Consider the following 27,623-nt stretch of genomic DNA (forward strand, 5'->3'; position numbering starts at 1 on the left):
GCCTGGTAAAAAGGCACTACTGTATTGCTCTGCTGGGACAGTAAGTTAAAAACAAAATAACAATGTCGAAGGATATATCAAAAGCCCGGGATGATGGTATTAAAATAAATTTCCAACATTCTGGAAAACTCTTCCTGTCAGAGAGATGAGAGATTTGTTTTGTTTTGTTTTGGACTCTGAGAAGTATTACTTTGCTGTGTTTATTTTGAGGTTCTCAGAAGACATAAGCTTTATTGTGGCTTTCTTGGCATAGCCAATTTTAAGTATATACCTGCTTGTGGCATTAATCCTTATGTATAACCAGAGACTGCCATTAGCAATGGAAAACTGCTGAAGTCCATGGATACATGCTTGGTCCTTTTCCAGCTACTTGCTGGATCTATACCTCAGTTTCCTCACCTACAAAATGAGGATAATAATTGGTCTCTTCTGTTAGTGAGGATTAAATGAGTGAATCCTTAAGCAGGTTCATATACTTTTGTTGTTTTCCTTCCCCTACCACCTAGCTTTTTGTGTTCCTCAGCCACATCCTTCCCTCCCACCCCTAATAAACTAATTCCATTTTTCTAGCTTTCATTTTTTATAAAGGCTTATGGTTTCACACACACACCCCCTTTACCAATTGTTCAGAAGTTAGTTGACCCCCTTCCTTCATTTCATATTATTCACTAATTATCAAAATATCTAAATCAGGAAAAAATATATTTTCAATTAAGAAATAAACAGATCTCCTGTTCTCATTGGCAGGTATAGCACTCTTTGAACACTTTTGTTCTCTTTAGAAAAATACTTGCAGAGTGCCATCTCTAGTTCCTTTATGGAAAAGATACATTTTAGTAACAATTGTAATATTTTTACTCTTAATACATGAGTAGCTATAACCCGTATTAAATGCATTTTCACAAATGATGGTACAAGCCTTTCCACTGTTGTTGATGATTAATTTAATTAGCACTATTCTGAAAATCTTACAATGGACAGTTTTAGCATTAAGTTTATATGAGACCTCAGTTAGAAGCTGTTGCTAGAGATATTGCTAAAACATGACTGAACTCCTAGGGGTCAATGATTTAATATTGCTCTAGCTGTCAGTAGTTGTGTTTCTTGGAAGAACATGAATGATCATGTAAGGTTAGATTGTTTATTTGAGATTTTTCTTGTTTCTTGAGGTAAGCTTGTATTGCTATAAACTTCCTTCTTAGAACTGCTTTTGCTGCATCCCATAAGTTTTGGATCATCGTGTTTTCATTGTCATTTGTCTCTAGGTATGTTTTGATTTCCTCGTTGATTTCTTCAGTGAGCTTTTGGTTATTTAGTAACATATTGTTTGGCCTCCATATGTTTGTATGTTTTATGTTTTTATCCCTGTAATTGATTTCTAATCTCATAGAGTTGTGGTCAGAAAAGATGCTTGATATGATTTCAATTTTCTTAAATTTACTGAGGCTTGATTGGTGCCCCAAGATGTGATCTATCCTGGAGAATGTTCCATGCACGCTTGAGAAGAAAGTGTAATCTGCTGTTTTTGGATGGAATGTCCTATAAATATCAATTAAATCTCTCTGGTCTATTGTGTCATTTAAAGCTTGTGTTTCCTTATTAATTTTCTGTTTGGATGATCTGTCCATTGGTATAAGTGAGCTGTTAAAGTCCCCCACTATTACTGTGTTACTGTTGATTTCCCCTTTAATAGCGGTTAGCAGTTGCCTTACATATTGAGGTGCGCCTATGTTGGGTGCATATATATTTATAATTGTTATATCTTCTTCTTGGATTGATCCCTTGATGATTATGTAGTGTCCTTCCTTGTCTCTTGTAACATTCTTTATTTTAAAGTCTATTTTATCTGATATGAGTATTGCTACTTCAGCTTTCTTTTGATTTCCATTTGCATGGAATATCTTTTTCCATCCCCTCACTTTCTGTCTGTATGTGTCCCTAGGTCTGAAGTGGGTCTCTTGTAGACAGCATATATATGGGTCTTGTTTCTGTATCCATTTAGCGAGCCTGTGTCTTTTGGTTGGAGCATTTAATCCATTCATGTTTAAGGTAATTATTGATATGCATGTTCCTGTGACCATTTTCTTAATTGTTTTGGGTTTGTTCTTGTAGGTCCTTTTCTTCTCTTGTGTTTCCCACCTAGAGAAGTTCCTTTAGCATCTGTTGTAAAGCTGGTTTGCTGGTGCTGAATTCTCTTATCTTTTTGCTTGTCTGTTAAGCTTTTGATTTCTCCATCGAATCTGAATGAGATCCTTGCAGTGTAGAGTAATCTTGGTTGTAGGTTCTTCCCTTTCATCACTTTAACTATGTCATGCCACTCCCTTCTGGCTTGTAGAGTTTCTGCTGAGAAATCAGCTGTTAACCTTATGGGAGTTCCCTTGTATGTTATTTGTTGTTTTTCACTTGCTGCTTTCAATAATTTTTCTTTGTCTTTAATTTTTGCCAGTTTGATTACTATGTGTCTCAGTGTGTTTCTCCTTGGGTTTTCCTGTATGGGACTCTCTGTGCTTCCTGGACTTGGGTGGCTGCTTCCTTTCCCATGTTAGGGAAGTTTTTGACTATAATCTCTTCAAATATTTTCTCTGGACCTTTCTGTCTCTCTTCTCCTTCTGGGACCCCTATAATATGAATGTTGTTGTGTTTAATGTTGTCCCAGAGGTCTCTTAGTCTGTCTTCATTTCTTTTCATTCTTTTTTCTTTATTCTGTTCTGCAACAGTGAATTCCACCATTCTGTCTTCCAGGTCACCTCTCCATCCTTCTGCCTCAGTTATTCTGCTATTGATTCCTTCTAGTGTATTTTTCATTTCAGTTATTGTATTGTTCATCTATGTTTGTTTGTTCTTTAATGATTCTAGGTCTTTGTTAAACATTTCTTGCACTTTCTCTAGCTTTGCCTCCATTCTTTTTCTGTGGTCCTGGATCATCTTCACTATCATTATTCTGAATTCTTTTTCTGGAAGGTTGCCTAGCTCCACTTCATTTTGTTGTTTCTGGGGTTTTATCTTGTTCCTTCATCTGGTACATAGCCCTCTGCCTTTTCATCTTGTGTATCTTTCTGTGAATATGGTTTTTGTTCCACAGGCTGCAGGATTGTAGTTCTTTTTTCTGCTGTCTGCCCTCTGGTGGATGAGGCTATCTAAGAGGCTTGTGTAAGTTTCCTGATGGGAGGAACTCGGCAGTATTGTTTAAAGGAGTGATTCTTCAATTTAGTTGTCAAAGTCAAGATGGGCTGAACAACCATGGGGACAGCAGAAAGGAGAAGGAAGTCATTTTAGCAGAAAAAAAATTTAAAAGCATGAAATAATATGGGACCTGGAAATCAAGTTTAGTAGATCATGGCAAGAGATAAGATTACAAACAAGTGGGCTTAGACCATATGGGGCACCATTCAAGGGCCTGATTTTGGAGAATATTATCTCGTGGTTGTATTTAAAGAAGACAAAGGTTAAATCAGCAATGTTATGGGAATAATTGGTCTCTTGATGTAATCCAGGAGGAAAATGTAGAAGGCAGGACTAGGCAGAGTTATTGATAGAGGGATGGATTTAAGAAGTTTATAACAGAGATTAGAGAAAACCTGGACCTCAGTTGGGAATAGGGGATAATGGAAGGGGTAGGGGATGGATTGGTGGCATCATTGGCTATGTGGTTTGGATAATGTAATGGATAGTTTTTTCAGTATTTGAAAAAACGAATACATAACGGGGTGGGAGTGAATGTTAAGGAAAAGTTCTGTTTTCTGCATAACAAATTATACTCAATTTTAGCAGTTTAAAATAACAAGCTTATATTGTCTCACCTTTTCTTTGTGTCAGGAATTTGGGAGCAGCTTAGATGAGTGGTTATAACTCAGGATCTTCCGTGATTGCTTCAAGATGTTGGATAGAGTTGCAGCCATCTGAGGCTTGACTGAGGCTAGAGTATCTTTTTCTAAGATGATTCACTCACATGACTTGGCAGGTGGCTAGTGTCAGACAGGCTTCTCCAAAGGTCTGCTCGAGTATCCTTATGACATGTTAATTGGCTCCTCTCAGAGCAGGTAATCCAAGGGACATCACAGAAGAAGACACGATGTTTTTTATGATTCAGCCTCATAAGCCACACATGCTATTTCTGAAAAATCCCAGTGATTACACAGGTCAGCACAATTTAATGTGGGAGAGAATGTTAAAACAGTGTGAATAGTAGGAGGAGTAGGAGGCATGGATCATTAGGACTATCTTCGAGGCTGGTTACCAGAAGGCATATTGAGTTTAAGTGTCAGGAAGTAATTTGCTCCATAAGTAGTAAGCAGTCGGATATATGGGTCAGGAACACAGGAGAGAGTTCAATCTAGTAAAAAGAATGTTTAGAAGGATGATAGGACAAAGCCATAACATTCTGGAAAGTCTACATTCAAAAGTTTGTCACAGGGAAGCAGTGCATTAACAAGGCTGAGAAGGAGGGATCAGGGAGTGAAGAACATAGCCAGAAGATAATAGTTGCCCTGAAATTAATAGTGGTGAGTTTCACATGGTGGAAATAACGATTAGGAAGAATGTATTGGATTTGGTAATTATGACATAATTTATGACCTTTACCAGTGAATTAGGAGAGAAGTAGAAAACTAATAACACAGAATATGAAAAAAAAGTGAAGAAATGGAGACAGCAAGTAGCAATTATATTTTCAAGGACTTGGCTAAGAAAGGAAGTGAAAAAGGAGCTATGGCAGAAAGAGGAACTGCAGAGAGATCATGTATGTGACGGGAGGAAACTGAGGATGTTGGGAGAGGAAGACTGAACATTTAGGAAATAGAAAAGGTAACTAAAAGAACAGCATTCCAGAAGAGAAAGGAGATTTTCACAGCAAGAATCCAGGTAGAAGGCTTACTTCAAATTTGCATTAAAGTTTCCTTTTCTGCAGAGGTGAATGTCTGCTGGAATATGAAATAGTTGAGATTGTTCATGTTGGAGATAGCAGTTTTCTCTGAAAAGTATGAGTTCTTGTCAAAGTGGGGTTTAGGGCAGAAGTGGAGTGGAGGACCTAAGAAAATCGGTAGTTTAGAATAGCCTTGTGTAGAGAGAAAATGGGTGACCACTCCAGGATGGTAAAGTGCTCAAGGATCTCCACTGAGTTTGAAGATCATAAATTTATGGTGGCACCAATGGGTACTCTTGAACTTTAAAATATGGAGCTTAGAAAACTAGGTAAAAGAGAGGCCGTATTGTTTTGTGGTTAAAACAGACTGTGGAACTGTGTAACCTGAGTTTAGATGCAGTTCTGCTACTTAAAGCTTTATAATCAAAGGCAAATTTACCTCTATGAGGCTGTAGTATTTAACTTACAGAGTTGTTGTGAGGATTAAATTAATTAGTATATGTAAAGCATTAAGAAAATAAAATAGTCCACGCTGAACACTCAGTAAAAAGTAGTTATTTTTATGAAGGTTATTGAATTTTATTTGTCTCGCTTAAAAAATTTCCTTCCACATATTTGTTTCTCTTATTTTAATAAACAGTATAGTTTAGTTTCAAGCATTTTTAGGAACAAATTTGAACTACAACAAATGAATTCTCTTGGAAGCTTAGTAACCTGATTGTATAGATCAAGATGTTTTGTGTAAGTACTGAAGGGAAATTCAGTGACTAATCAGTAAGTCAAAAACCAAAACCAGAATCACCCTTCCCACCACTCCTCATGCAAACTTCTCTTTGCTGCAAACTTCAGCATCTTAGCAACCAGGCATGCTGTGCCTTGGACAGCCGTACGTGCTTGGTGACACTTGAAGTTCTTTCTTCCCTCTCATGGGGCTTTGAAGATTAGAAGAGTTGGTGTGAAACTTTCCAGGCCAAGCAGAGGTGGGATGGTATGACCCTGGGCCTTCTGCTAGACCTGTCTACACCTCCGGCCCCACTTGAAACCCCAAAGGATAAAGGAATTGCAGTCGAGAACATCCAGTCATGTGTCTCGAGCAGAGTTACTACACAGTAGAACAAGGTCTCCTGAACAGAAGAAAAGGCTGGGCTTTTTCAGCACTTTATCCTATCTCTACCTTGTGGCTGACAGGATCTTGGTGCTCTGGCTGGGTGTCAGCCCTGAGCCTCAGAGGTGGGAGAGCCAAGTTCAGGACATTGGACCACCAGAGATGGCCTCACATAATATCAATCGGCGACAGCTCTCCCAGAGATCTCCATCTCAACGCTAAGACCCAGCTCCACTCAGTGACCAGCACCTGCAGTGCTGGACACCCCATGCCAAACAACTAGCAAGACAGGAACACAAACCCAACTATGAGCAGAGAGGCTGCCTAAAATCATAATAAGTTCACAGACACCCCAAAACGCACCACCAGACGAGGGCCTGCCCACCAGAAAGACAAGATCCAGCCTCATCCACCAGAACACAGGCAACAGTCTCCTCCACCAGGAAGCCTACACAACCCACTGAACCAACCTTCCCCACTGGGGGCAGACACCAAAACCAATGGGAACTATGAACTTGCAGCCTGTGAAGAGGAGACCCCAAACACAGTAAGTTAAGCAAAATGAGGAGACAGAGAAATATGCAGCAGATGAAGGAGCAAGGTAAAAACCCACTAGAGCAAACAAATGAAGAGGAAATAGGCAGTCCACCTGAAAAAGAAATCAGAGTAATGGTAGTGAAGATGATCCAAAATCTTGGAAATAGAATGGAGAAAAGATAAGAAACGTTTAACAAGGACCTAGAAGAACTAAAGAGAAACAGTGATGAACCACACAGTAAATGAAATTAAAAATTCTCTAGAAGGAATTAATAGCAGAATAACTGAAGCAGAAGAACGGATAAATGACATGGAAGATAAAATAGGGGAAATAACTACTGCAGAGCAGAACAAAGAAAAAAGAATAAAAAGAATTGAGGAAAGTCTCAGAGACTCTGGGACAACATGAAAAGCACCAACACTTGAATTATAGGGGTCCCAGAAGAGGAAGAGAAAAAGAAAGGGACTGAGAAAATATTTGAAGAGATTATAGTTGAAAACTTCCCTAATATGGGAAAGGAAATAGTCAATCAAGTCCAGGAAGCACAGAGAATCCCATACAAGATAAATCCAAGGAGAAACATGCCAAGACACATATTAACCAAACTATCAAAAATTAAATATAGAGAAAAAAATTAAAAGCAGCAAAGGAGGGCTTCCCTGGTGGCGCAGTGGTTGAGAGTCCGCCTGCCGAGCAGGGGACGCGGGTTCGTGCCCCAGTCCGGGAAGATCCCACTTGCTGTGGAGCAGCTGTGCCTGTGAGCCATGGCCGCTGAGCCTGCGCGTCCAGAGCCTGTGCTCCGCAACGGGAGAGACCACAATAGTGAGAGGTCCATGTACCGCAAAAAAAAAAAAAAAAGCAGCAAAGGAAAAGCAAGAAATAACATACAAGGGAATCCCCGTAAGGTTAACAGCTGATCTTTCAGCAGAAACTCTACAAGCCAGAAGGGAGTGGCAGGAGATATTTAAAGTGATGAAAGGGAAAAACCTAAAACCAAGATTACTCTACCCAGCAAGGATCTGATTCAGATTCGATGGAGAAATTAAAACCTTTACAGACAAGCAAAAGCTAAGAGAATTTAGCACCACCAAACCAGCTTTACAACAAATGCTAAAGGAACTTGTCTAGGCAGGAAACACAAGACAAGGAAAAGACTTACAATAAAAAACCCAAAACAATTAAGAAAATGGTAATAGGAACATACATATCGACAATTACCTTAAATGTAAATGGATTAAATGCTCCAACCAAAAGACATAGACTGGGTGAAAAACAAGACCCATATATATGTTGTCTACAAGAGAACCACTTCAGACCTAGGGACACATACAGACTGAAAGTGAGGGGATGGAAAAAGATATTCCATGCAAATGGAAATCAAGAGAAAGCTGGAGTGGCAATTCTCATATCAGACAAAATAGACTTTAAAATAAATACTATTACAAGAGACAAAGAAGGACACTACATAATGATCAAGGAATCAATCCAAGAAGAAGATATAACAATTGTAAATATTTATGCACCCAACATAGGAGCACCTCAATACATGAGGCAAATTTTAACAGCCATAAAAGGGGAAATCGACAGTAACACAGTGATAATAGCGTACTTTAGATTGGTTCAAGATGGTGTAGTAGAAGGGCATGCTCTCACTCCGTCCTGCGAGAACACCGGAATCACAGCTAACTGCTGAGCAATCATCGACAGGAAGACACTGGAAACCACCAAAAAATATACCCCACATCCAAAGACAAAGGAGAAGCCACAATGAGACGGTAGGAGGGGCACAATCACAAGAAAATCAAATCCCATAACTGCTGGGTGTGTGACTCACAAACTGGAGAACACTTATACCACAGAAGTCCACCCACTGGAGTGAAGGGTCTGATCCCCACGTCAGGCTTCCCAACCTGGAGGTGCAGCAACGAGAGGAGGAATCCAAGAGAAACAGACTTTGAATCCTAGCGGGATTTGATTGCAGGACTTCAACAGGACAGGGGGAAACAGACTCCACTCTTAGAGCGCACACACAAAATAGTGTGCGCATCGGGACCCAGGGGAAGGAGCAGTGACCCCATAGGAGACTGAACAAGACCTACCTGCTGTTGTTGAAGGGTCTCCTGCAGAGGCGCGGGGTGGCTCTGTCTCACTCTGAGGACAGGGATGCTGGCGGCGGAGGTTCTGGGAAGTGCTCTTTAGCGTAAGCCCTACCAGAGTCAGCCATTGGCCCCACAAAAGAGCCAGGGTAAGCTCCAGTGTTGGGTCGCCTCAGGTCAAACAACCAACAGGGAGGGAACGCAGCCCCACCCATCAGCAGTCAAATGGATTAAAGTTTTACTGGGCTCTGCCCACCAGAGCAACAGCCAGCTCTACCCACCACCAGTCCCTCCCATCAGGAAGCTTGCACAAGCCTCTTAGATAGCCTCATCCACCAGAGGGCAGACAGCAGAAGCAAGAAGAACTACAATCCTGCAGTCTGTGGGAAAAAAAAAAACACACATTCACAGAAAGATACACAAGATGAAAAGGCAGAGGGCTATGCACCATATTAAAGAACAAGGTAAAACCCCAGAAAAACAACTATATGGAGTGGAGATAGGCAACCTTCCAGAAAAAGAATTCAGAATAATGATAGTGAAGATGATCCAGGACCTCAGAAAAAGAATGGAGGCAAAGCTAGAGAAGATGCAAAAAATATTTAACAAAGACCTAGAAGAATGAAAGAACAGAAAAACAGAGATGAATAATAGAATAAATGAAATGAAAAATACACTAGAAAACCTACCTAAGGAGACAAAAGACCTATATGCAGAAAATTATAAGACATATAAGAAATTAAAGATGATACAAATAGATGGAGAGATATATCATGTTCTTGGATTGGAAGAATCAATATTCTGAAAATGACTCTACTACCCAAAGCAATCTACAGTTGCAATGCAATCCCTATCAAACTACCACTGGCATTTTCACAGAACTAGAACAAAAAATTTCACAATTTGTATGGAAACACAAAAGACCCCGAATAGCCAAAGCAATCTTGAGAACGAAAAACGGAGATGGAGGAATCAGTTTCCCTGACCTCAGACTATACTACAAAGCTACAGTAATCAAGACGGTATGATACTGGCACAAAAACAGAAATATAGATCAATGGAACAGGATAGAAAGCCCAGAAATAAACCCACACACATATGGTCACCTTATCTTTGGTAAAGGAGGCAAGAATATACAGTGGAGAAAGGACAGCCTTTTCAATAAGTGGTGCTGGGAAAACTGGACAGCTACATGTAAAACAATGAAATTAGAACACTCACTAACACCATACACACACACAAAAAACTCCAAATGGATTAAAGACCTAAATGTAAGGCCAGACACTATAAAGCTCTTAGAGGAGAACATAGGCAGAACACTCTATGACATAAATCACAGCAAGATCCTTTTTGACCCAGCTCCTAGAGAAATGAAAATAAAAACAAAAATAGACAAACGGGACCTAGTGAAACTTAAAAGCTTTTGCATAGCAAAGGAAACCATAAACAAGACGAAAAGACAACCCTCACAATGGGAGAAAATATTTGCAAATGAAGCAACTGACAAAGGATTAATCTCCAGAATATACAAGCAGCTCAATATCAAAAAACAAACAACCCAATCCAAAAATGGGTAGAAGACGTAAATAGACATTTCTCCAAGAAGATATACAGATTGCCAACAAACACATGAAAGAACGCTCAACATCATTAATCATTAGAGAAATGCAAATCAAAACTACACTGAGGTATCATCTCACACCGGTCAGAATGGCCATCATCAAAAAATCTACAAACAGTAAATGCTGGAGAGGGTGTGGAGAAAAGGGAACCCTCTTGCACTGTTGGTGGGAATGTAAATTGATACAGCCACTATGGAGAACAGTATGGAGGTTCCTTAAAAAAACTAAAAATAGAAGTACCATACGACCCAGCAATCCCACTACTGGGCATATACCCTGAGAAAACCATAATTCAAAGTCATGTACCAAAATTTTCATTGCAGCTCTATTTACAATAGCCAAGACATGGAAGCAACCTAAGTGTCCATCAACAGATGAATGGATAAAGAAGATGTGGCACATATAACAATGGAATAGTACTCAGCCATAAAAAGAAACTAAATTGAGTTATTTGTAGTGAAGTGGGTGGACCTAGAGTCTGTCATACAGAGTGAAGTAAGTCAGAAAGAGAAGAACAAATACTGTATGCTAACACGTATATATGGAATCTAAAAAAGAAAATGGTCATTAAGAACCTAGGAGTAAGATGGGATTAAAGACGCAGACCTACTAGAGAATGGACTTGAGGATATGGGAGGGGGAAGGGTAAGCTGTGACAAAGTGAGAGAGTGGCATGGACATATATACACTACCAAACGTAAAATAGATAGCTAGTGGGAAGCAGCCGCATAGCACAGGAAGATCAGCTTGGTGCTTTGCGACCGCCTGGAGCTGTGGGATAAGGAGGGTGGGAGGGAGATGCAAGAGGGAGGGGAATTGGGGATATATGTGTATGTATAGCTGATTCACTTTGTTATACAGCAGAAACTAACCCAACAGTGTAAAACAATTATACTCCAATTAAGATGCTAAAAAAAAAACCACCACGTGACACAAGATAGTATAGGTAATCAATAAAAAAACACCCCTCTCTGCCTCTTTACTTGCCCCTGCTTTTTGCAATGGTTTGTCCAGGCAAGGGGTCCAGAATCCAAATCATGATGACTTTTATACTGTACCTCCTCATTTTTCCCCACATCTGTTAAAATTATTTTTTAAAATATGTTTTCTTTATGGAGATCCTTCTATTAATTTCAAGGGGTTCTGCATCCTTAAATTAAACATCAATATATAAATCAATTTAATGCTCAGAAACAATTTCTTTTTGCCATTGTCTTTCAATCCACTATAAAGTTCTGGAAAAGCCAGATGACACATAGATGTATGTGTATTAAAGCTAGGCTTTAGCATTTCATGCCAATGTTTTTCTTCATGGTTGTGGCCAGAAGGGAATTTGTTTACATTTATTTATTCTGATGGAAATGACAGATTTTCTGAATTGATGTACTTTCAATTATGCTGCTGTGAAATTCAGCAGTTGGTACAAATTCAGTTTAGAACATTCTAGAATGATTCGTACATTTCCAGAGTGAACCATGAGTGGTGTAGGAGATAGTGCAGCCCAGTATGTGCAAGAACGTGATGATACCTTCTGTTTGAAATAGATTATAGCACTATACTTCATTTAGGACTTATCTGGACATTAGATTTTGCCTTGATGATTAATTTTCTTATCAACTTCTCAAGCAAAGAAAATGAAGAAATTAACAACTGATTTCAGGGAGTGATTTTGAAGGTCCACTAATCAAACCTACTTCTGCAAAATAAATCGGAAATATTGAAAAGAATCACTAGCATGTGAATGTACTTTTTATATGTGAAACTACTGGATTGTGTAGTTAATTTTACATGTATATCAGTTGAAACTAGAGAACTTTAGCGATCAGCTAAACCTTAAAAATGAAAGGGTAACTTCAGGGTGGGAAAGTACTTACAAAAGGTCTCAGGTAATTGTTTACTTAATCCAGGGTTATTATCATAGGATGTACATTTGTGTCAAATGACATGCAGACAATAAAGTGTTGTAGTCAGTCTTTAAAAAATAAAATCTTAGTGTCATGGGCCCCTGCTCTTGAAGTTAACTGCTCAGCTTGTCACAGTGCGATCCTCAGGCTGGATAAGCGTACTGGTACACATCTGCATTTTTGGGTGAACAGTGTGGATTTACCTGCTTTCCCACAATGCACTGTACTTGGTGAAGCACTGCGCTTCTAATGGCTTACATTGATCTCTTGATTCTGTGGTTAATTAAGACGTATTTTGCAGCACATCCCACAAGTTCCAAGGCTCAGAGGATTAGTCGATAGTTTTCTGCAGCTCTGCCATTAGCAGGGCCAACTGTCTTAAAGACATAGTCCGTTTTTTCTAGCGTGTGTGTTTTCTTACACTTCAGGAGATTTGATGTACAGCCATAGCAGTCAGAGATGGAGAGAGATAGGCAGCTATGATAAGGTAGAAATATAAGGGGACTAGGGTTCTAATTCCAGATCAGAGTGTTACAGACTGGGAAAACTTGGGCAGAATTAATCTGTCTGAACCTGTGTCTTCACCTTTATTTATATAAAGAAGACAACATCTGTTGTTGCGACGTCATAGTATTGTGTAAAGCATCAGCTTCATTAAAGTGAGAGAAAGTACTCTGAAGTCTGTAGAGCATTACATGTGAGCTTCGGAACAGCATGAATTTTAAAAAATCAAAATACTACTTTAAACTACTTACAGGAAGAGGATAAGGCACAAGTTGTTAAGGGAAAGGAAGAAGTGAGAGGTTAGCAATTAAAGTCGAAGGCTTGAGAGGGAGATGATACACAGGAGTGAGGGAAAAGCTGTGATTTTCCAGGAAAATAAAAGAGGGCTGTATGTAGGGAAATGGAAATAAAGAGGCAGGATAGTGAAAGCATGAGGTGAAATAAGAGGGAGTGTTTACCTTTAACGAGTCCAATCCATTTGGACTATTGTGCTTCCTAAATTCTAGCTGTTTCTGTGCCAAGTAACTACTAATGTGTGTACTTGATAATGCAGGTTCACAAGGATCACACTGATGGCTTGGCAAAATGAATACACCCTCACTTTTCCAAAACCTCTTGTTGGCTTGAATACAAGGGACTCAAGGCTGTTATCTCAGTGGGCTGTACAGGTCTCATGGCCATAACTCTCTTGCAGCAACGGAAGTTCAGCCAATAGTGTTATCACCATAAACCTCCAAAGAATCTGACAAACGGTGCTTACCATTACCACATTGTTCTACTACTGTATTTATATGTTCCTGGAAAGAGGCATCTCTGTGGTTGCCAATAGCTGAACTATTGCACATAGATTGAAGAAAAAGGGCAATGTAGTTTGAATAATTGGCCAAGGAAATATTTGGTTATTCAAGAGATGGCCTATGCAAGGAAAGAGAAGTATTGTTTGTTTTCAAAATGTAGGTATGACAGAAAGGAAAGAATGACTGACTACTTTACTGCCCTCATTCGACAGAATATATTTCAGAGAGGCAAGAGAATTTCACACATAACTAACTGTGTAGGTGAGACCCAAGATGTATAGGAGGATGGATTTTCTATACTCTTTGACTAATATATATAACATTCCCTACTATCAAAGATAAAGCACTTAGTGAAAGTGGGGTGAAGCTGGGGTCTAGGTTCAGATAACTATTGGGTAAGTTTGTCCAGAGTTTCTTAAAATTGCATAATGATTGAATGTCAGGTTAATTTTTTTAAATGAATATGGTCCATGTTTGGGAAGTGTTTGTTTTCTCTTTTTCTGCCTTTAGCCCGCAAGTAAATGATCAAATCAGGTGACTTTATAAAGACTAATTTCTTCAGTATGATTTCACACCCATGGTAGATTCTGAGGGAACATACGTTAACGATAACATTATGATTCACTTATGGCTATAACACATCTTGCTATTGGGTTTACCATATTTGCTGATATAATCTAAATTAACTCTTCAGAATCACACGTGCAAAATCCCAAATGTCTGTCAGCAAAATGTCTGTTGAGTGGTTCACCCCTCTGTTAAGGACTCATTTATCCCTTCCCCCAAATTATTTTTTGAAAGGGCATTATGTCTTTGTCACCTAAGTCCCAACAAAATGCAGTTCAGGGATGTATTCTAAATAGAGAGAGGAAACTAATTTATATTACTGAATATATCTTCTTAAGTACAGTAGGTACTTAGAATTTCAGGATTTAACAGTCCAAGTTTTAAAGATTTGTGAACAACCCAAAGGGCAATTTCAAGGAATAATTTATAACTTTGCCAAGGATAGGATTTGAAGCACATGCTGGGAGCTAGGTTTATGGAAGTCAGTCACCAGCCCATTACCCAGGACCACACTTCAACATGAATTCATGGTCCCCCATTACTTCCATGGGCTCCGGAATTCTCATTAAGGGTCTGAAAGAGTCACTTTACATTTTATGGGAGAAATAATATAAGATTCGAGAGTCTGGAAATTAGAGAAGGTCTCAGAGGTAACTAGTGAGAATATCAATGGTGAATTTTTTTTTTTTTAAGCACGATGATTCATTATTCTTATCTCAACTCTTCTACAACTCTTAGGAATTTCTGCATAAGACTTAAGCTAGAGTATCAAATGGATGTCGAATAATATCTCCTTTAGTATATAAGTCGACAAGCTGTGATTTGAATCCCTGTCTGACTTCCAAACCCAATGATACTATTACACTATGTGAATCAATTTTGCCACACCCCGTTTTGCAGACTACATTCATGAGTTTGGTCCTCTCCCAAGCTCAAGTTCTAAGGCTCTGCTTCCCCTTCTATAGCCAGAGCTCCACAGGCCTTAGTAAAAGAGTACTTAGCTATTCCAAGAACCAACTCTTCTTTCTCCCTGAAAACATGGTGCCCTCTGGGAATGAGACTTCCTGGTGAAAGATGAAGAAAATCTGGGACTCTGGGGTGCTAGTGTACTTTAATTTCTCAAAGATTAAACAGTGTTCTAAACCTAAGACTTTGGTTCTTGGAGAGTCCACGTGGGCTTTCTGGAGTATTCTGAATCTTGCTTTTGTGGAAGCAGAGCCCTGGGTCACTATTATAAACATACTTTGTAGAGAGCAGCCGGGTATCTCCCAAATCCCACAGGCTTCTCTACACGTAGGCTGAGAAAGAAGCTGCTAATGGAGTTTAAAAGGTTACCTTCATTAACTAAAAATAAATTTCAAGTGAATGGCCTTCTTTCGAAGCAGGAGCATTCAGAATGGGCATATGTTAAAATGAAAGACAGATGAGTCTTTGCAATGTTTTCCTAGTGCGCTTTTCCCCTTTTCTGCTCATAAATGTCTGTTACCTCAGAATCCGCTCTGGAATCTGATTAGACTTCAGAGCCTTCATAATGTTTGAAGGTGAGCTCAGATCAATTTCCTGCAACTTCCCTGCTATGGTAAATCATTTATTGGGACGGATGTTCTACAAGGCCCGGCAAGAGAGAACTCATGAAAAATAAATATGGTAAAATACTTGATGCTGTCCTGCAGCAATCTTCAAGGCTTCATCACATTTAAACTCTCCATGACATTGAAGCAGTTAGAACATTTTCCCTCATTTGGTCTCACTGTGGCCAGTTGAACTCAATATGTGATGGCACTGATTTCTTTACATAGCCTTTAATTCACTATTTCGTGGCCACAGATTTCTTGGTCTGACCAAGGGAACGACATGGAAAGTTAGTCATAACAATAGGGAGTGAGACAGACAAGGTGGATAGATCCATTTTTACTCATTTCTTCTGAAAATAAAACAAGCTAAGAAAGGAAAACAAGGAAAGTACCTTACTTTGTAGGGCATTAAACCTTATTTCTAAGAGGTATGGACAGAATAAAATGCACATATGGACTCAAAAGTTCTTTACAAATCATTTATTTTTCACAGGTAGGCAAAGTTACAAGAACTGTCTTTTGAATAATGAAAATTTGCACCTGAGTATTCTAGTTATCTCCCCTGGACTGATAAAGTGGCTAGTAACCATTACAAACAAAAACAAACAATAAACAATAATAATAGCAACAGGGACAACTCTGGTCCCCCATTGTATCAACTCTACCTGTATCTCCTCTTGCCTTTGTTAGGAACTCCCACATTCTGGTATCAGAGGATGAAATGAGGGGCGAAGGAAATAATAAAAATAAATGCCTCTAGTATGTTTCAGATACATCCCATAATCTCATTTAGTTTAGTACTCATAACTACCTGTCAAAATTGGTAACATTATTTTCATTTTACTTGTAAAGAAACAGACTAAATAATGTACTCGAGGTCGTTTAATTAGTGAAGAGTGAACCAAGCTTCAAATCACGTCTGTCTGAAATCTGCAAACTAATTGAGATGAGGTCTTAGAGACATTCCAGTTCTAGACAGCTGGAAGTAAAAAAACAGAAATACGTCTCAAGTAGAGAGAAACAAGTTCATCATGTTGGGAGACAAACAGGCAGGATCAGAGACAATGGGAGTAAGATTCAGAATGGCGAAGAACTCTGATTCTCAGATATTACACCAAAAGAAGGTAAATTAGTGGAAAAACCTAAATCTCTCTTGTGGATGACACCCTTTCAACACCATCTTGATGTTCTTGAATAATCTCTCCAGAGCTCTCCTTTGGGAATTTGTGCAGATTCTCTGACGATGCCTTTTGTCAAGAGGAGGAATACAGTATGTTTCTTAATTGTCATTTCATTCGCAGAGGCATGTAGTAGGTTGAATTAATAACTCTTTCCTATATCTCCACTCCCTCACTCCACCTAGTCCACGTGCTGCATTGCTGTCTATGAATCCAAGCGGAACTTTGCATTCAGCAAATCACTATTTGATTCAAGAATGTCAGTGGTTCATCTGGATTTTCTAGGCTTTCTGAAATATGTGCATGCTTTAGCTGTCCAGTTACGTGTCTAACTCCTCGCAGCCTGTATACCCTTTGCCCCAGCCATGCTCTCATCACTTACATCGGGTACAACCCCACCTATCCACCTTTGCCTAAGTGCTTCTGTGGTTTTGAAATTTCTCCCCAGCTCTGACTGCATATTTGAGTCAAGTTATTTAAAAAATATATTAATATTTAGAAAACATAGAGAGGTAGGAAGAATTGTTAATAATGATCCCCATAATCTCAAAAAACAGATAACTGCAAGCCTTTTTATAAGCCTCTTTGTATATTTTCATCAATTATGCACATATATTCTTAAAAATATGGGCCATATTATATAAACAATTGTCTTTTTATTGATGTGGCAGGCATTTTTTCCATATCATTATTTTTAAAAACTTGACTGAATAATATTCCATCAGATGTAATTTATACAAATATTAACTTGTTATTTGATAGTTTTAACCCTAATACAATTTGCCTATGTTAATAATATTGTAATAAGTATACTTTTATATAAATATTACTCTGTATCTTTGATTATATACTTGACATAAAGTCTTAGGTGTGAAAATACTACTGTTTCTAATAATATGAAAATTTTCAGGGCCCTTACTATAATATTATTGACAAACTTCTTTCCAGAAAATTGATTTCAATCTATATTTACATCAAGTGAATATAACAGTGTTATCTAAACTTATCCTAAAACTAGCAATCAGCTTTTAAATGTTCATCAATTTGATAAACTTATCTCATTATTTTAATTTTCATTTATTTGATATTTAGTAGAGTTACACTTTAAAAAACATTTATCAGTTATATTAACATTTCTTCACTGATTTAATTTTATGACCTCTGCCTATGCTCTTGTTTTTAAAAATATATATTTTAAAAGAGTAAAGAGAAAATAAAAAGTACCAAATTTTTGTTTTTCCTAAATTTTCTAAAATCTTTTTTTGAAATTAAAAAAAGAAAAAAGCATTAAACCTAATTAAAAAACACAATTTTAGTCAGCCAGTACTCTGTCTTAAAGAAAGAAAGAAAAGGAATTTGTGCCATACATAAGGGGATGGTTGCCTAGTTTTCTATTTGTCAAAGAGCTTGGATCTCCAAGCCAGGAAGTAGGAAATAAAGGAGTAATAAAGTAATTTTTTTTTTCTCTTCTTTTCCTTTCAATTAGGAAGGTGGGTTTAATGCAGAACATGGGTAGGCTTCCATCTCTCTCTCTTAATATTGTTCCATATCCTGGAAGAAAAAAAAAAAGGTCTTCTTCCAATTTTAGGTGGCAGTAAGAATGTGGGTTTATTATTTTTCATTGGTAGTTCAGCCAGGTGCTAGTTTCTCATTTAAGTCACTCCTGACAGAACTGGGATTGTTTGTTCTTCATCTTAATGTTCAGTTACATCCAACTCAACAACAGCTATTTTTGTGGGTTTAAAAAATTTTTTTTTTCTTTCACAAGAAATGAAATTACAAGTTCCCTAAGGGCTTATAACCTAAAAGATTCTTGGGTGTTGGTGGGTGACATGCTCATATCTGAGAACATGGAGTCTAAATGCCAACTCAACCAGTCCTTGGCTCTTGGAATTGGAGAAGATTATGTTTTCAACCTTTCAGGGGCTGTTTTCTCAACTGGAATCCTTGGTTATAGGATGATATCATGATATTCAACTCCAAACTCAAGTTTACTTCAAATCTCTCTTTAGTAGGAAGCCTTATTCTTGAATTCTCACGTCTCTCCCTTTTGGCCTGCAAAGTTTCTGCAGAAAAATCGGCTGATAACCTTATGGGGATTCCCATTATACGATTCTTTGTTTCTCTCTAGCTGCCTTTAGAATTGTCTCTTTTTAACTTTTGCCATTTTAGGTATATGTCTTGGTGTGGGTCTGTTTGAGTTCACCTTGTTTGGAACTCTCTGTGCTTCCTGTATCTGGATATCTGTTTCCTTGTTCAGGTTTGCTAAGTTTTCAGCTCTAATTTCATCAAATACATTTTTGCCTCCCTTCTCTGTCTCTTCTTTTTCTGGGGCCCCTATAATGAGAATGTTGGTATACTTGATATTATTTCAGGGATCTCTTAGACTATATTCATATTTTAAATTTGCTTTTCTTTTTGCTGTTCTGATTGTGTGATTACCATTATTCTATCTTCCAGAGTATTTATGTATTTTTCTGTATCATTTATTCGGTTATTCATTTCTCCTAGTGTGTTTTTTATTTCAGCTATTGAATTCTTCATTTATGGATAGGTATTTTTTATATTTTCTAGTTCCTTATTAAAACTATCACTGTGTAGTTTATTCTTTTCCCTAATTCAGTTAACATTTTTATAACCAATGCTTTGAATTCTTTATGTGGTAAATCATTTATTTGTTTCATTATCTTTTCAGGAGCAGTTCCTCTGCCTTTTGATTTTGCTTGACTTTCTCTGCCTTTGTGAATTTAGGTCGGTTACTTATTTCGGTCTGGCAGGGTTGTTCTTATGTGGGAGTGTCCCTGTACAGACTGTATGTGCCCAATACCTTTGGTGGAAGAGCTGGATTTGATATGGATGAAAGTCATGTCCTTCCTGAGGGTATGCTGGCAGCTGTCACCTGGTAGGGGGGAGGCTGGAGATAGAGGGGCTAGAGCTGGAGCTGGGTGTGAGGCCAGACTTCCCCTCTGATCAGTGACTAACACTGCCCTAATGGGAATGGGGGTCTGATACCAAGTTTCTGAAGCAGAAGCCCTGATGGTCAGTACCGAGCTGGCTCTGTTCTATTTAAGTGTTTGTTTTCCACTCTCTCGGAAGCGGGACACTTGCCCCCGAAGCGGGGTGCGCTGAAGCAAGTGAGGCTCGTGCAGGCTCTTGGCTCATGTCAGCTGAAGACAGAAATCTGAGCTGTCTCTGACATGCTGCGGCCTGAGCAAGTGCCCACAGTTGTTTTCCTTGCTCTACTCAGATGCAGCCTTGCGTGCAAGTCCCCTTTGTCCCTCCCAGCTGATCAGTGCCCCTGGCTCCGCGGCCTCAGCCCTGTCGTGGAGCCACACCACAAGGCAGGAGGGCCCACGCGTACTCTGGGCACATGTTGAGAGGTGAGCTGTGGCGGAGCAGCCACCGTCAGAGATCTGGGCTGCTTTTGATGCGCTGCTTGGTTAAGTGCCAACAGTGGCTGCCTCTGCCAGCCCAGTCTCCACACAGGGGCTGGCTAACCTCTGTGTCCCACAGTCAGGTCTTCTGTCTGGTTGTGGTCACCCCAGATCCAGGGCTGCGCTCTGATGTGGAGTGAATGGGGCCAGAGCATTTACTTGGCTCAGGCTAGGGCCCATCTGAGGTGGTCATGGGAAAGCTGGCAAGCCAGCACGTACAGTCTTCATGAGTAGAGTCCAGGCTTCCCACTTCACTCCTGTGAGTCCCACCATCACTCCAGCTAGCCCAGGGAGCTCATCTCCCCTGCATAGAACCCCAGAACTGGGGGCACCCAGTTTGTGGCTCTCACCACTCACTCCCTCGTGTGGGTCTCCACCCATGTAATCTCCCGGTTCCTCTGAGTCCCCTTCCAGCGGCACAGATCCCAACCTGATTGCTTTCTTCCCTTCCTCCCTGATTAAGCGTGTATCTTTCTTACAGCCTTAGTTGCACCAGAGTCCTTCTGCCATTTTCCAGTTAGTTCTCAGTGTGAATTATTCCACATGTAGATGTGTTTTTGATGTATTCTTGGGGGGAGGTGAGTTCAGCATCCTCCTACTATGCCATCTTGACCTATCTCCTGTGATTTACTTTCTCTCCACTAACTGAGGTCTCTTGTGTGCAGCCAAGGCATATGACTTGTGTGAGATTTTTGCTCTACCCCTGCACTCTCATCTCTGTTGCTTTTAATCTTTGGAATCCTAGCTTGTTGTACAGGTGTATAACTCTAGTAGGCCAGTACCTGTAAGTGTCAAATTAAAAACAAACCATTTAGTGATCCTTCACACAATGAATTAGCTGCTCTATACTGTATCAATTTCATATTAGATATAAAGCTTACTCACTTCCAGAATGGTTTCTTATGTTGTGTCAATGTTTTCATAGGATCGTAATTAGAAATTCTGAAGAGATGGTATCTTTCCAGTCAATTACCATAGGATTTGCACAAAATTTTCTGATGCCCATGGCAGGTTCTCAGAGTTGGTTTGTTCCAAGTAAGTTAATTTACAACTGATACTTGTACAGCTTCACAAACACTGAGTTCCTTTTGCTTTCCTGTACTTTAAACACTGAAAGAGTGTTAAGAGCATTGACTGGGGTATAGAAGTTGAAAATTTGATTGGTGATACAAACTAATTATCCTCCCTTGCTGTATTCCTATTAATGAGATGTTTACAGCAAATTTCTAAGAGTTTGTCTCAGAAAGGGAAACAAAAATCTATTAATGAGAGGTTTAATCAAATGTTTCCCTTATCAATTGTTAGTAAATCATAGCAACTAAAAGCACAGGCTTGCTCATCAGATTTTGAACACGTCAGTGTGCACAGTGATGCCTGAAGGACTCTGAGAATCACTTTTGATGCAATCACTACATGGTAGTGTCATTAACAAATCTTATTTCTTGGCTTACATTTGTCACATTATGTGTGAACAACAAACACTGATATATATGATCCCAAATAAGAGGTTCCTATAAATTGTTTGGTGACTACTGAATAGGCAATGCTGTTATTAACCTTTAATAATGACACCAGAAAAAGCAAATATATTCTCATATAAAGATATTTCTTTCTTTACTGATGTTACCCCCAAGAATTTCATACACAGGTTCAAGAAAAAGCCAAAGTTTTGAACTGTTGGATGAAGTTTATAGAAAACTCCACGATCATATTAAAAGTAATTTTCTATCAAATATATGAAAGGAATAAAACTAAAATATTTAAATAACAAACTAACACTTCAAAGTATTTTTTCTGCTCAGGATGCTTTTTAAATCTTCACAATGATTAAAGTTGGATAGATGTTGGTTTCCCACCATAAAGATGAGAAAACCAAGACAAAGATGGATTAATTTGCATAATAATATTCTTAACATTTTCTGGGTGATAGACTCTTTTTTTAAATTTTTTAAAAAAAATTAGTTTATATTGGAGTATAGTTGACTAACGATGTTGTGTTAGTTTCAGCTGTACAGCAAAGTGTAAGTATTTGATTATATCTATAGCGCCTCTCCTGTAGAAATGTATATGAAAATATATAAATATTTTTGCATAGAATTTCAGGTTATGAACTTATAGCCTAGGTAGCATAGAGTATTAATATAGTCAGGACTAAAACCCGTTCTGTGTTCTATCAACTATAGCAGAGATATGCCTTTTTTCGTCTCTCTCTTAATGCTCTGTTAAGATTAAGTAGCTTTTTTCAAAACAAAACAAAACTATTGCATATTTCCCTCTTATACAATATGCTACTGAGCTATATAAAACTTCTGTAAATTCTGCACAATTTCTACCGAGGTTTCTTTTTTTTTCATGTTGCTTTCCTAGTCCCCATGGGATGTGGAGATAGCATATGCTGATATTATGGTTTCAGACTGTACAACTTGTGCTTCACACATCAAAGAACAGGAACTTAGTAAGCTGTGCCTTATTTTTCAGTTCTGCCACCAAAAAGCAATATATTAATTAGGTTTCTAAATATTGTTCTTATAATGGTGATGTTAATTTGTGGAATAGAGTCTGTATGAATTATGGATTTCATGTTTTGTTTCCGTCAAATGGTTTTGGATTTTGGATAAAGAGCAGAAAGTGGTAGAGATAAAATAAATGTGGTAAATAACACTTTCTAAAACAAAAACCTTACACAGAAACATATCTGTCCTTTGTTACATGTATGCTTTCTTTCTTGTTTTTGTATATTTTTTATTTTCAATTTGCAAGTAGTAATCTCAAACATAGAATAGCATCTTTTACTATGTTGTTTTTTCTCTAAAATAAAACTTCATTAAAAATTAATTCAAAGCTTTTATTTTTCATAGTTTACTCTTTATCATTTTTATCACTAGATTTAAATGAAGATCCTATGAATTAGAAAAACTGCAAACCCTTTTATATTGAGTACATAAACAGAATCGTTGTAATTAATTTTAATACAGAGATTGAGTTTTCTACCTTTCCTTTTAGCAGTTTTGGTTGAGAGGTGCATAATGCTATAGATCTGAGGGCATGTTTGTTTTATGGGATGGATAATTCTTTGTTCTACTTTTGAGGTAGGAAGACTAAGGAATATAGAAGCTCTCTGCCCCTACAGCCTGTACTTAAGACCCTGTTTCCTCACAGCTTAAGCCAAGGGAGCAGTTTCACATACTGCCCATCCAGTAGCAGGATTTGAAATGCGCTAATTCCCGTGGTCCTTGTTTCATCGTCTCGGTGAGGAAGACATGGCTTGGTTTTTTGATGCAGTTGACTTTTTCTTGTCACACTTACTGTATCACTGCTTCTTCCTGTTGGCGTCCTGATGGAGTATCAGTCAGTACAAGTAATCGGGAGTTGTGAATGGGTGTGGGGAGGAGGAAACTGGAAGGGAAGTGAGGAGTGAGGGCACATGGTGGGAGCTGCCCATCAGAAATGGTGAGGAGAAAAGATTAGCACAGTAATGGAGTCAAGGACAGTCCCCTTAACTAGTCTGTTTTTACAGTACCTCCAGGTTGGAGTTTAAGAATTCAGTTTTCGAGTTCTGCTTTCCATTTATCTTTCTCATTAGCTTTTCATTTTGGCTCTTCCCTGTTTGTCTTGCTGTCTGTCTGACTGACCGTCTCTCTTTTCCTTAACCTATTTCCTGTTTGTCTTAGAATTTCCTTCCTTTTTTTTCCCTACTTCCTGTCTACTGACATTTACATTTAAACAGATCACCCCTAATTAGTAATTTCATATAGTCTGTGGAACTCTTTCCTTATTAATAGTTCTTATGGCCTTCAAGAGAAGGTCCAGCAAAAGATAGCAAATCATCTTGTGTAGCAATGACCGGTCTAATATGCAAAAATTAACTCTTTTAGTGAAAATGTATTAAAGTATTCACAGGAAACAAGGAAGAAGTCACTCAGAATTACTGTGTATGAGTAGTAATGTACTTGCAATAGTAACCTAAAATCTGAGTTAAATGTCTTAAATAAAAGTTTATTTTTCTTACATAATGAGATTAGTAGTTGATATCTGTTGTTGGTTAGTAGCTCAATAATGTCATAGTGAGTAAATATTTCTGCCATTCTTTTGGACTTTCCATAATGATTATTGCCTCATAGTCCCAAGATGGCTGCCTCAGCTCTAGGCATGATGTTCACATTCAAGATAGAAAGGAGTAGGGAAGAGCAAAAGGAATCATGTCACCCTTCTGCCCCTTTCATTAGGAAAACCAAAAGCCTTCACGGAAGCCTTCAGGTGACTTCTGCTTGTATCTCACTGGCCATGTCATTCACCAGTTCTATATCTCATGCATATCCTCCTGGCTACAAAACATGATAAAAAATGATTGCTTTGCTCTCCCACTCTCTAATGTAGAGGTGACATGTGAGAAGGAGCTTGAGAACATGAGAAAGTTAATTGATGAACAGTGTTTGCCACATTCTTTTACTGGAAAATAAGGACAACATTTGAACATGCATATACCCACATAGATAAGGTAGGAATATAAAATAAACAAATAACTCAGAGGAAGAAACTGTAATGGTACCTTACTCATGCTCAGTTTTGTGTTCATGGTAACAATTGCCCTATACATTCTCTCTCCTCTAAAGTGTGCTTGGGAATTCTTTACTTCCCAGCTTCTGACTTTGACTATAAATAAAAGCTTAAAGGTAGAGAAGACCTAATAATGAACTTGAGGAGATCAACAAGATTCCCAACCTACCATAAATTATTCTTGAAATCTTGGCTCTTCTCTGATTTCCGTAGACAACCTCCCTAAAGATCGCTCTTAAACGAGTCTGATTGTCTTTTTCTTTCTACCAATGAGGGCCACTTTTTTTTTTTTGGCTTTCTTATCAGGGGAGAGAGTGAAGAATGGGTTCTTAGCCACATGCTGCCTTTCCCATTTTCTTACTCTAAGACCTTACATTCTGACATACTCAAGAACTGTGGTGAGGCAGTGACTCATACGATCAGTATGAAAGACCCACTCATGCGATGCCTTAAACACTTAACAGGAAATCTGGGTAAGTGTGAGGCAATTCCATGGACCCTCCCCCAATCTATTTATTATTATTGAGCTAGGGAAGACAGGGAAGGTGTAGAAGACAGACACTGAGAGTAACTGCTAGATGTTGGGAAAGCATCTAAGGAGAGTTTACTGTGTCCTTATGCCCGCAGTTGCTTTAGTTTGTGTCTTTCTGATTCTGTAAGGAAAAAATGGATGAATTATAGGTCTGTGGTGAAGGGTAATCATTTGTTAGCTTCAGTGAGGTGTCTTGCCTTGATTGCAGCGTTCAGTACTGAATACATTCACTGCACCTCAGATCTAGTTGTTGAAATGTAAATTATGTGAAATGTTTGCGAATATATAAAAGTCAAACACACTATTGAAAGTCATGGATGGGTTGTGAAGTGGAGGCAGCGGATTTTAGCTTTAAATGAATAATTTATTAGACTTGACAGTAGAGAAGTGAACATGGCATTTTTGTGTGCCTACTATGTGCCAAGCAAAATAATCTTGCAAGGTAGTTATTTTCCATCTTCATTTTAAAAGATGAGGCCATTAAAGTTCAGAGGGACCAAAAAAATGATACAAATGAACTTATATACAAAAGAGAAATAGACCCACAGACAGAAAACAAAGTTATGGTTACCGAAGGGGAAAGAGTGAGGGGAGGGATAAATTAGAAGTTTGGGATTAACATATACACACTACTATATAAAATAGATAATGAACAAGGACCCATTGTATAGCACAGGGAACTATACTCAATATTTTGTAATAACCTCTAAGGGAAAAGAATCTGAAAAAATGTATATATATATATATATATATATATATATATATATATATATATATGTATGTGTAACTGAATTACTTTGCTGTACACCTGAAACTAACACAACAGTGTAAGTCAACTGTACTTTAATTAAAAAAAAAAGAAGTTCAGAGGGACCAAGTAATTTGCCTAAGTTTACACAAGTGAAAGTATTCAATGTTCTATATTTGTTTTTTGTTATATTCCACAATTTAAATGTATTTAGAATTGTTCTCTTAGACATATCTGGATTATATAATTTTACAAAAGGAAATATCATGGAAATTTTATATGTCTATAACAGAAGTCCCCAGAAATACACCAGAGTGGTTTCTTCCTTCCTTCCTTCCTTCCTTCCTTCCTTCCTTCCTTCCTTCCTTCCTTCCTTCTTTCCTTCCTTCCTTCCTTCCTTCCTCCCTCCCTCCCTCCCTCCCTCCCTCCCTTCGTTCCTTCCTTCCTTCTTTTCTGCTGATACTCATTTTTCCTCCGAGACAATTGTATACCTAACACTACTTCCCCTGAAGCCATCCCCCAGCCCATGATGACACTTAAGTGAAAAGCTGTACAAGATTACTCTTGACTTCCTAACATGCAATCTATAAACACTTACCCTTCACTGATTATGAATTAACTGATGCTGCAGCTTTGCTGTCACAGCTGATGAAAACCTAAAATTAGTGCTCCCAGGTGTGTTGTGGTAGGCACAGAGGGCAGGTACATTTTGGGAGTCCTTTGCATTTCCTGACTGTAGCTTCTTGAGATGAGAAAATTGACAACGAGTAGATGATGCAGACATGCCAGGCAAGTCCCATGCAGCCTAGATGGACAGGAGGCCAATTAGCAACCTGTGCATGTGCTGTCCTTGGGTTCAGAGGATTTGGGTCTAGTGTTTCATCAGGCCAGTCTTTCTGGGAATCCATTGCCCTGCCTCTAGGGTTGGCATTAGATTCATTCTGGATGGTGTGCACTGGACCAACTGTGAGATCTTGTACATGGAGGAAACATTCTCTGGCTTTGGAAGTTTCTCAGATGTGTGAAATATGAGATCCATTTTTACACGGTGCATCATCTTTATAAGCTCAGTGTAGGAGTCACGGGGCAACAAGCCTTTTTTTATTCAGAGTTACTCATGTCTCAGTTAAATGAAGGCATTTGTCTTGTTCACCTCATTTGTCTCAGCCTTTACATAGATGATTAAGTGGATATCCCAAGATCTGGAAAACAAGCAGAAGGAAATGCTATTAAAAACAGATTGGATATGGTGCTTGTCTTTACTGACAAAGATGTTCTTGCTTTGTTGGAGGAATAGGATTATTTTGGAATGCCTCCATGTCTATTTTTCTGTTCCTTACAATGCCCAGGAAGACAGGTGAATATGTATTTACCCAAATTATATAAATTGTTATTATTTCATCAACGCAGTTTTTCCTCTTGACATTTGTAGAGTGCCTGTTAATAGTTGTTATTAGATGCAATGCTTATAACCCCATAGTAAATAAGAGGAGAATTGTGTACCCTCTTCACAGGTAAGATCTTTGAAGTACAAGGTGATTAAATATGCATAGGTGGAATAATGAGGTACTGGGCTAATATCATCTACGTGAAGCAATTTAAAAGA

This window comes from Grampus griseus (assembly GCF_964374135.1).
Source record: "Grampus griseus genome assembly, chromosome: 5".
NCBI lineage: Eukaryota > Metazoa > Chordata > Mammalia > Artiodactyla > Delphinidae > Grampus > Grampus griseus.